This window comes from Rutidosis leptorrhynchoides, chromosome 2 (genome assembly GCF_046630445.1).
Source record: "Rutidosis leptorrhynchoides isolate AG116_Rl617_1_P2 chromosome 2, CSIRO_AGI_Rlap_v1, whole genome shotgun sequence".
In the NCBI taxonomy this organism is placed as follows: domain Eukaryota; kingdom Viridiplantae; phylum Streptophyta; class Magnoliopsida; order Asterales; family Asteraceae; genus Rutidosis; species Rutidosis leptorrhynchoides.
In genome coordinates this window covers 693070613-693081845 of record NC_092334.1, presented here as the reverse complement: position 1 = coordinate 693081845, position 11233 = coordinate 693070613, and the positions used below count along the sequence as shown (strand labels likewise).

Here is an 11233-nt window from a genome sequence, read left to right as displayed (position 1 = left end):
ATTGAGTTGTTTTTGATCAAAAATTTGCTGAAGACTCTTATGGTCGGTGTACACTGTACACTTGGTGCCATATAGATAGTGTCTCCATATTTTGAGTGCAAAAACTACTGCTCCAAGTTCCAAATCGTGCGTCGTATAGTTCTTTTCATGAATTTTTAGTTATCGTGAGGCGTATGCGATGACTTTTGTGCGTTGCATTAATACACATCCTAAACCTTGGCGCGAAGCATCACAATAGATCACGAAATCATCATTTCCTTCCGGTAATGACAAAATGGGTGCAGACGTTAACTTCTTCTTTAATAACTGGAATGAGGATTCCTGTTCCGTGGACCAATCATACTTCTTTCCCTTTTGAGTTAATGCAGTTAAGGGTTTGGCGATTCTAGAGAAATCTTGAATGAATCTTCGGTAGTAACCAGCAAGACCTAAGAATTGGCGGATTTGTGTTGGAGTCTTAGGTGTTTCCCATTTACTAATGGCTTCGATCTTGGCAGGGTCAACTTTAATTCCATGTTTACTGACAATATGGCCCAAAAATTGTACTTCTTGTAACCAGAAATCACACTTTGAAAATTTTGCGTACAGTTCTTCTTTCTTGAGTACCTCTAGTACCAGTCTTAAGTGTTGCTCATGTTCTTCCTTATTCTTCGAGTAAATCAATATGTCGTCGATAAAAACAATGACAAATTTGTCTAAATACGGTCTACAGATGCGATTCATTAGATCCATGAATACTGCTGGAGCATTAGTCAATCCAAAATGCATGACTAAAAATTCATAGTGACCGTAACGGGTTCTGAACGCTGTTTTAGGAACATCTTCTTCCTTTACTCTCAGCTGATGATATCCGGAGCGTAGATCAATCTTAGAATAAACACTTGATCCTTGCAATTGATCAAACAAATCATCAATCCTCGGTAATGGGTACCGATTCTTGATCGTTAATTTGTTTAATTCTCGGTAATCTATGCACATTCTCATAGATCCATCCTTCTTCTTGACGAACAGAATAGGAGCACCCCAAGGTGAAAAACTAGGACGAATAAATCCACGGTCCGATAATTCTTGCAACTGGTCTTGTAATTCTTGCATTTCTGAAGGTGCAAGTCTATATGGAGATCGGGCTACAGGTGCAGCTCCTGGTATGAGATCAATCTGGAATTCTACACATCTGTGTGGAGGTAGCCCCGGTAATTCTTCTGGAAATACTCCGGGATATTCTCTTACAACCGGCATGTCATCAATGCTTCTTTCTTCAGTATTGATCTTCCTTACGTGTGCCAGAATAGCATAACAACCTTTTCTTATAAGTTTCTGGGCCTTCATACAGCTGATAAAGTTCAGCTTTGAGTTGCTCTTCTCCCCATAAATCATTAATGACGTTTCATCCTTACGAGGGATGCGGATTGCTTTCTCAGCGCAAACAACTTCCGCTCTTGTTTTGGACATCCAGTCCATGCCAACGATTACGTCAAAACTTCCTAATTCTACGGGTATCAAATCAATTTTGAAGGTTTCACCAGCGAGATTCATTTCGCAACCATGGCAAATTTTATCGGCTTTTATCAGTTTACCATTAGCTAATTCAATAGTATATTTATCGTCTAGAGGTAATGATGCACATTTTAGTTTAGAACTAAAGTCTTTACACATATAACTTCTATCAGCACCCGTATCAAACATAATAGAAGCTAGTTGATTATTAACGGTAAACGTACCCGTGACAAGATTAGGATCCTCACGTGCTTTACTGGCACTAACATTAAATGCCCTCCCACGTGTGGGTTCTTTGTTCTTCTCCTTATCAGGGCATTGAAGTGACCAGACTTCCCGCATCCATAACATTTCTTGACATCGGTCGATTTTGTCTTTACTTCAGAAACGGTGGCATAACAATCTTTTGCCACATGTCCTTTCTTGTTGCACTTATCACAGATCACTTGGCAATAACCTGCATGATGTGTGTAACATCTTTTACAGAACAGATGGGGTCCCTTATAGTTTGGACTTGCAGTTGCCCCATCTTGTTTACCTTTAAAAGTTTCTTGTTTCTTCAGTTGAGTACTTTTGCCCTTATAGTCTTCCCATTTCCTCTTTCCTTCAGTTGTCTTGACTTCGGTAATTGGTGCCTTAATTGAACTCTCTGTGATCTGGTCCATGAGTTGGTGTGCCATTGTCATGGCTTCCTGCATCGTATTCGGTTTGGACGATGTAACATTTCCTTTGATATTGATCGATAAACCGTCAATATACATTTCTATCTTTCGTTTCTCGTTTGGCACCAATTCGGGACACAACAAGGCTAGTTCCATGAAACGCTTTTCATAGTTATTGAGATTCGCGCCGATAACCTTCAGATTATGTAACTCAGATTCCATTTTTCTGATCTCGTTTCGAGGACAGTACTCCTCGATTAGCATCTTTTTCAGTTCTTCCCAAGAGATATCATATGCCGTATCTATTCATTCTGCTTTAGCATAATTGTTCCACCAAGTAAGTGCACCATCTTGCAACGTGCACGAAGCATACTTTGACTTGTCTCCATTTGCACAATTACTGATTTTGAAAACGGACTCCATCTTTTCAAACCATCGGGTTAGACCGACTGGTCCCTCGGTTCCACTAAACGTCTGTGGTTTGCATCCTTGAAAAGTTTTGTATGAGCATCCGTTTCGTGAGTTTGTGTTTACGGCTGCTGCTTTGGATGCTGCTTCGGCTGTTGCTTTTGCTGCCTCGGCTGCAGCAATTCTTTCATTCACACGTTTCTCGACTAGTTGCTCAAACTCAGCATCCGACATTTGAGACATGTTTCTTCAATAAACACAACAGAGATAATTTAATCATATAGAATATTATAGGTAAAATGAGTTGTCAATAGTTAATCGTAGCATATTAATAATATGAACCAATTATTATAAAAGCCTATTCTTCTTATTAGCATTTTATAATTATTTCTAGGGTATTACCTACCCGTTAAGTTCATACATAATAGCTAGTACAAGGAATTAACTACTAAAATCCTAATAATATTCCACTATGAAAAATTATAGCGAGTTACTACATTATTATGTAATAATAATAATAAGAAGTAGTAATAATACAAATAATCATTCCATGCATTTATTATTAATAAACCAAAATAATACAATACCATACAATACTGATATTTTACATATGCTTATTTTACATAACAAGATAGAGTAGCACACATAAGCAATAAAATAGCGCATGGAAGATTTATGGTTGCGAGGTCGTTTATTCAGAACTATCAGAAACTTCTTCCCATTTGGTTCTCTCTGCCAATTGTTTGTGTGCACATGGTCCGACAGACATTCTGGCAGTGTATTTTATTTTTAGTTGGGGTTTTGAGGTACCCGTTGCCTCAGTGGGTTTAATACAATAAGGGTGGTTACGGATCGAATGGTCCTGTTCCTTTTTAATAATTAAGGACTTTTTATTATTGTGGTTGTTTTTATTATCTATAGCAAGTTGAAATTTCTCCTTAGTGATCTCTTTTATTTCATTAGCGAAATCCTCCTCCTTACTGATCTCGTCTGATGACGAACTGTCTGAGTCATGTGTAGGAGAATATGATGACGAACTGTGAGAATATGTACCGGTGGTCATGAACCGAAATCTGCCAGGCGTAATCGGCACAACCCGCCCGTCGGTGGTATATCTGGACCAATGTCCATATTTGTTTAGAAATGGATGATCATCGTTTACTCCAGGGATCATGGGTCCATGCCAACGATACTGTGACTCCGGAAAACTAAAGCTGGGTGGGGCTGGAACCTCCTCTGGGTTTACAGGGAGTTGAGATTCCCCGGCTAACACAATTTCTTCTTTAATAGGTATTGGAACGCCTTTTTCAGTTGTGGATAGAATAGATTCAGTGTCCGATTTCGAGTCGTACAAAATGATAGGATTAGAAGAAGTCATCTATCACATAATTGAAACAACAATTACATTAGCATATAAATATATCACATATAATGTTTTTGACCAAATAATAAGCAAAAATCAGTAAAAACAGATATGGTCATAGTCCAGACTCACTAATGCATCCTAACAATTACCAGTTAAACACACTAATGTAATTTCTAGTTCCCTATGACCTCAAGCTCTAATACCAATTGTAACGACCCGTCAAAATCGCTATTGACGCGGCACGTTAATCATTGATTCCACAGTGAGGTTTTGACCTCTATATGATACGTTTTGATAAAATATTGCATTCATTAAAATAAGTGACTTTCTAAACATAGAAAGTTATAAACATGTGGGCGAGTGCTTAGGTATAAGCAAAACCCCGAAATACATAAGTCTTTAATTTACAGGTTGACATCACAGTCCAATTATTTATTACACAACACAATTTTATTTTGAATGCAATAAACTTTGTACAAAGCATGAGAGACTCCATGCAGGCAACAAGCACATCACAGCGGAAGCATTCTAAGGACCTGAGAATAAAACATGCTAAAAAAATCAACACGAATGTTGGTGAGTTATAGGTTTAATTGCTCGAGTCATAAACATATATAAAGATATACCACAAGATTTCATCAAAAGTTTATCAATAGATTCTACATAACAGAGCACCCTGGTAACTAAACTTAACGCTATAGTGATAATTACCCCATTCGTTTTAATACACGCAAACCAACGTGTCTTAAACTCAAATAACATACGTCCGTTAAAAGGCTAGCGCTCTAGCTCGGACGGGGATGTCAAGCCCTATGGATCCATATACAATTATTCGCGCCCACCAGTCCATATCCTATGTACTGGTAGCTACTAGTTACCAAAGCTAAGGGATTTTTGGTTTAACTCAGTGTAGAATTTAGTATGTACTTGTGTCATATTGCGTTTAAAATAAATTGCATGTATTCTCAGCCCAAAAATATTTAAAGCATTTAAAAGGGGAGACTATAACTCACAGTTCAATATTGCGATTCAATATTGTAGGTAAATTGCGTAGACGTAATGATGGTAGACGACTGTATGGTTGGCTTTGGATTCAAGAACAATACCCCGAATAATACCCAATATTTCCTTAGCTTAAAGCGGTTTGAAACCCGAATTAAAACACCCTCGAATATATTTTATTATTATTAAACTTAAATTAAAATTATAATTATAATTAAAATTTAAATTACATATGAAAATAAAATATGAATTATATCGTCGAACAAACTGGCCTTTTATAGTACTTTTCGATTTACTGTAGCTCATGCGATCGCATGAGTTTTCAGGGTTTTTGCCATGCGATCGCATGGCCGCCTTTTTCGTTTTTGTTTGCTAGTTCGTCGACATCAAATAGTATCTTACTGTAGCAAATAGTGTTTTACTGTAGCAAATAGGGGTTTACTGTAGCAAATAGTGTTTTACTGTAGCAAATATTGTTTACTGTAGCAAATCACTGTAGCAAAGTCGTTTTCACTGTAGCATTGTAGCAAAATACGGTTTCACTGTAGCAAATAATGTTTTACTGTAGCAAAGTAATTTTTACTGTAGCAATAGGGTTTTACTGTAGGAAAGTCATTTTTACTTGTACATATATATATATATACATACATATAATTGTTCATGAATCGTCGAGAGTAATCAAAGGTAATTGTATATATGAAACAGTTCTAAAATTTTGAGACTCAATCTAACAGACTTTGTTTAGCGTGTTAAAATAATAAATCGTATAGAGAATTGGTTTAAATAAGTCAAAAATTTTCGGGTCATCACAGTCAAGGTGGCGTGTCAATTAAATTAAACAACATGAGATTAAGATGAAATAAGAGTAGATATGAGTAGAAACGTTCGAGTATAAATGCACAAGTAGTTAAGTAATTCCTACTTCAAGTCTATATGCCGGTTGTAGTCTAGACTCACTAATGTACCCTATGACTCGGGGTTGACACCAATGAACTCTAAATCCCTACAACCAACGCTCTGATACCATCTGTAGCGACCCGACCAAATCATGTTTGACGGCGTCGACTACTTAGGTCCCGTTACGTGGTCATAAGTCTTTAACGTGACGTTTGACCAAAATATGTCGCATTCATTTCATAAGTAAAAGGATGTTTCAAGTTTACAAAAGTAGTTCAATGACTAGTTACATTTCAATGTTTAACGTACAAATGAAACCTATGCGACACAACTTATAAAAGTAGTCAAAAGATGCTCCAACTATGCACGTATACTCGACATCCAAGCAAGTATCAAAAAGTAAGCGGAAGCATGTATCCTTAAGCATTCAAGGACCTGAGAAAACATATAGAAAACTGTCAACGAAAACGTTGGTGAAATCATAGGTGTTTTAGTAAACGTTGTATTTGAACCACAAGATTTAATATAAGATGATTATCAAAATCATTTGCATTCCAAAGTTGTTATTTGTTTCGCGGGCACCCAATTATCAAACTTAACTGTTTTGTACCCTGTTACGTAGTGTTAGAACATACACTATACTCGAAAATATATTTCATCCGCTAACGGTAGCGAACCGTCCGAATGAGGCTCGTCAAGCCCATGTGATCACATAATATAAGTTCTCGTTTACACCCTGCAAGTGTAACTAATGATAATTGAATTGGGGATTTTTGTTCAAACCCGTACGTGGAATGTTCGTTTTCGTACTTGTGTTCAAAGTGTAAAAGTATGATACGTATATGTTTCTCATCCCATAGTTTAAAGCATAAAAGTTGTTTGAAAGATGGGACTATGATCTCACCTTGTGTGCACGAGTAATAAGTACTTCAACAAATAACGTGTGCAAAGAACAAGGCTATTCTTGACCTAAAAAAATAGGTCGTATCAATAACGGTAAACACGATAGGTCAAAGATGTTCAATTAGTCCTATGGCTCGTTACGACTCGATTATGTAGCATGTGAATCAAATTGTCAAGTTTCATGCAAGATACAAGTATAGAAACAAGTTAGAAAGATTGCATAATTATTTGGTTAAGTTTGACAAAAAGTCAAACTGTGGTCGGTCAAAGTCAACGAAAAAGTCAACACGTTCGGGTCGGGTCCCGAACTATTTTTCTGTGCTAGTTATTCATATATAAGCATATTAGAACAAGTTTCATGTGAATCGGAGGTCCCTAGCATAGCAAACATTTTTTCTCTAAATGACAAGTTGGTCAGCCCACTTTGGCGCGCCGCGCGGGGATATGGCGCGCCGCGCCATTACCTGTGCAGAAATTCTGGCAGTTTTCAAGTTTAATGCACGAACCTAACTTCAAACAATCACCATTTATGACCCGCAAACAACCAAAACATGTATCTTATATCATCGGAAAGGTAATTTGACAAGGAAAACAACTAAACAAATTTCATCAATCACATTTACCTTTACAACAACCAAAATCACATTCAAAGCTCCTCATTTAATGCATTCAAGTTCATAAATGCCATTAGATGATTCGGCAACCAATTTACATGAATGATATGCCGTTTTGAAGGTAATCAAGCATACAATACAACCTAACACTTACAAATAACATTTCATGTCATTCAAAGCATCAAAAGTCCATTTCAAGTTCATCAAACCCTAACCCAATTTCACCAAAATTACTAATCAAGTTCATGAAGTTTTTCTAAAGCAACCTACACATCAAATTGAAGCTAGTGATACTAGTAACACATTTAATACTTGCACTTTATCATAACAACAACATTTAAGCAACCAAATCATCAATCAAACACACCAAACTTTCAAGTTCATGCTAGTTACTAAAAATAACAAGATCGAACATATAAATCATATATTCATGTTAGACTTGAGCCATAGACACTAATTAACAACTTTATAAGTTAAAAACATCAAGAACACAAAATCTAGTGATTTTAGAAATTTACCCAAATTAGATGTAATCGGTATGAAATCGAAGAGGAAGTTGCAAGGATTTCAAATATATAATTTGTTTGGATTGAAGCTTGCTAGATTTGAAATGGATGATGATTCTTTGTGATGAAATTTGAGAGAAATTGTGAAAGTAGTAAAAGAAAATGGAAATGAAAATGAAAAAGAAAGGGAGGTGGGGGTTGACTAGTCAAAAGCTAGTCACATTTTTGCTCCCTTGGCGAAACTAGTCCCTCGAGTTCGGTTGCGGGTGCGTGAATTACCTAAACGAGATATTTTAAATACGCGTATTAACGAAGGATGTTATAATCATATAACGGACTTTAAATAAATAAACGGAAAAGTAAACGGAAAAAGGCGGGCTGTTACATTTAGTACCCTACGTTGAGTTTTATGTACAAATTAACATGATCAAATTTATGTACTAGTACATGGCTCAAAGGGAACCATCACTAATACTGGAATATATATTCTAGACCTGGCAATTGTGACCCATACACTCAAATTCGGGTCAAATGGGTCAAGCTTTCAGGTTAATTGGGTCTTGAGAAAAATTAAGCCTAACAATGTAAATCAAAACTTAAAAAAAGATTCAAATGGGTTTCTCTCCAACCTGTTGAGTCCTATACAAAAAATGAAGGAACGGGTCTAATGGGTATCAATACTAAAAGATCAATAAATAGATATGGGTCTAATGGGTTTTGTGAATGGGTCATATGGGTCGAGCACAAAAAGTTGCACCCGTCAAAAGTTTATGAAAGCATTCATGGTTATATCATTTATTATGTATATTAATAATTCTTATGTATATATAATAAATAATAATAACTAAAATAATGTAACAAATGAAGAAGAAAAAAAAAGCGATGTAACCCATTTGACCCAACTGACGAGTGACCCGTTTTGACCTGTTACCCAAACCGACCCAACCTGAACCATTTTGATCCGTTTGACCTATGACCCATTTCAATCCAAAACCATTTTTACCCGTTACCAAACCGACCCAACATGACCCGTTTGCCAGGCATAATATATTCTTATTACCAAAATGGTACGTATGTGTACAAAAACAAACCAGCACAGGTTTTTTTTTTTTTAATTAGAAGTTAATATATTTAAAAATCTTCACGGGGCGTTATTCAAACCCTAACCATCATGTGTTGTACCTCAGCTTATTCATCTTTCTTTGGCAGCTCCTTGGGTTTTGCGTTCTCTATTTTTTTTTATGATAAATTAGTTCCTTATTGCCAACAGTCGAATAACTCAAACCAAAATATAAGTATCTGCCAAAACGACATCAAAATGAAATATTGTTGCACCCAACTGTATCATTGAAACAAGTTACAGAACAAACAATTGTTAGACCATATGGGTCTTGATCCACATATCCGAAGTCTCAAAGCTTCAAGAAGCAAAGTATTACCATACATCGTCCAATATGATAAATGTTCGCGAGAAAAAGTTGTTACCATGTTATACTCAAAATTGCTATCAAATTCGCAGAGGTTTTTCGGGACATCGTTGCAAATGGCAGGGAAAAAAAAAGTTAGTGATAAAAAGTCATGAATTGAGGTTCACAATTTAGTTATTCAAATTTAAATCAAGCTTATGAGTTGAGTTTGAACTGATATAACTTGATTAAATCTCACGTGCTTTTTATATGTACTTCCAATTGATAATGTTTGGCTCTAACAAGCTCAAGTTGGGTTCAAAAGTTTTTGTGAAAACCGTGTATGAGATAAAGAAGTGAAAACCGGTTGTTTTGAACAAGTTATAATTTTTCTTTCCGTATTTTCACTGGTTCTAGTTCTTTTTATAAAATTACTAAAAATAAAAGTTAATAAACAAATGATTTAATTACCCATCACAATTATTTAATTGGAGGACTTGATAAAAAAGTTTAAACTTAAGATTGGTTGGAGCTCTTCAATTAAGAAGAGACTCTACAAAAATAAGCATATGCCAGTAAATACAACAAACACACGGTATTCTTTAGTAAAAGGCGAAAGAATAGTTCGCTTTGTGCTCGTTGACTGGCTACATACCTTTAATAGTTACCAGTTGGCTCTGTTATATAGCAAATTCCACAGACTCAGCTTCTACTACCCAGCCAATGTGGGACTACAACTAATCCTAAAACCTCTTTTCACCTGTGTTCTATTGTATTTACTCTCTAGTCTCTAATTCATTTGTAGTAGTAACTACCAACAAACAGTTTCAAAGTCTTTTATTTCCTATAAAAAGTTGGCTTAAATAACCGAAGTGAACCATGTATATTATAAGCTTTAATGTATGTGATAAAAAATTTGATAGTCTTCAAAAAAAATTCTTTTTTTTGAACAGCATGTAACCTTTTGATTAAATTGACAAATCAGTCTTATACGGAGTAAATAAGAACAAACGTCTATTTGGGATCATTTGGTGATGATAAACCACTAGAGAAAGGTCTATACTTCATTCATCCTGGAATCAATACATGTGAAATCTTTATTACATTATAAAGTGCAGATATGTAGCTCACAAGTTGAAATTGAACTACTGATATAACTTGTTTAAAGTTCACGAGCTCTTTTTATGTAATCCCAGTTGACAATCTTTGACTTTAAAAAACTCAACATTTTGTGATAATCAAGTATGAGAGATCAAGAATTGAAACTGAAAGAGGACATAGTAGTTTGAGACTTTGAGCATAAACCTGATAGAACTAAATATTATCCTGAACTTGGAATTCTTTATATATTACTAAAAGAAGAAATGATTAGACTAATGAAATTAACTTTCTTAGGCATCAAATAAACAGCTCAATCCATAAATAAAATGGTAAAACAGTATACTTAGAACACGATTAAACAAAAAACATGTATTAAAGTTTGAACTTATAAGATTGGTTGGAGCTCTTCAGTTAAGAAGAGACTCTACAAAAATAAGCGTATGCCAGTGTATGCAACGAGCACACGGTATTCTTTAGTAAAAGGCGAAAGAATAGTTTGTTTTGTGCTCATTGCGTGGCTGCGTGCTTTTGATTGTTACAAATTGGCTCTGTTATATAGCAATTTCCATACACTCAGCTTCTACTACCCAGCCAATGTGGGACTACAATTAAACCTAAAACCTCCTTTCACATGTCTTTCATTGAGTATTTAATTAATTTACCTATGCAATTTTCCGTATCTTTATTCATTTGTCATGTTTTTGTGTTTTATTTTATGTTCTAAATAAAAAATAAATACCCACAAAAACGTTAATCGGAGGTATATTTCTGGTTCTGGCCATTTTAAATATATAAATAAAAGAATACATACAGTTGAAAGGTGACTTAACAACACTTTCTGCAAACTCGTTTCTCAATTATGATACAGTTG

At 35.4% G+C, this 11233-nt stretch overlaps 2 non-coding genes across 2 annotated transcripts; both read right to left on the bottom strand.

Annotated features, from left to right (window-relative positions):
• Positions 1-9792: 9792 nt before the first annotated feature.
• Positions 9793-9910, bottom strand: LOC139895479 (U5 spliceosomal RNA). Its single transcript, XR_011775919.1, has one exon. It is a non-coding gene; the product is annotated as a U5 spliceosomal RNA (small nuclear RNA).
• Positions 9911-10764: 854 nt separating this feature from the next.
• Positions 10765-10882, bottom strand: LOC139895480 (U5 spliceosomal RNA). The gene has a single exon (XR_011775920.1). It is a non-coding gene; the product is annotated as a U5 spliceosomal RNA (small nuclear RNA).
• Positions 10883-11233: the final 351 nt, after the last annotated feature.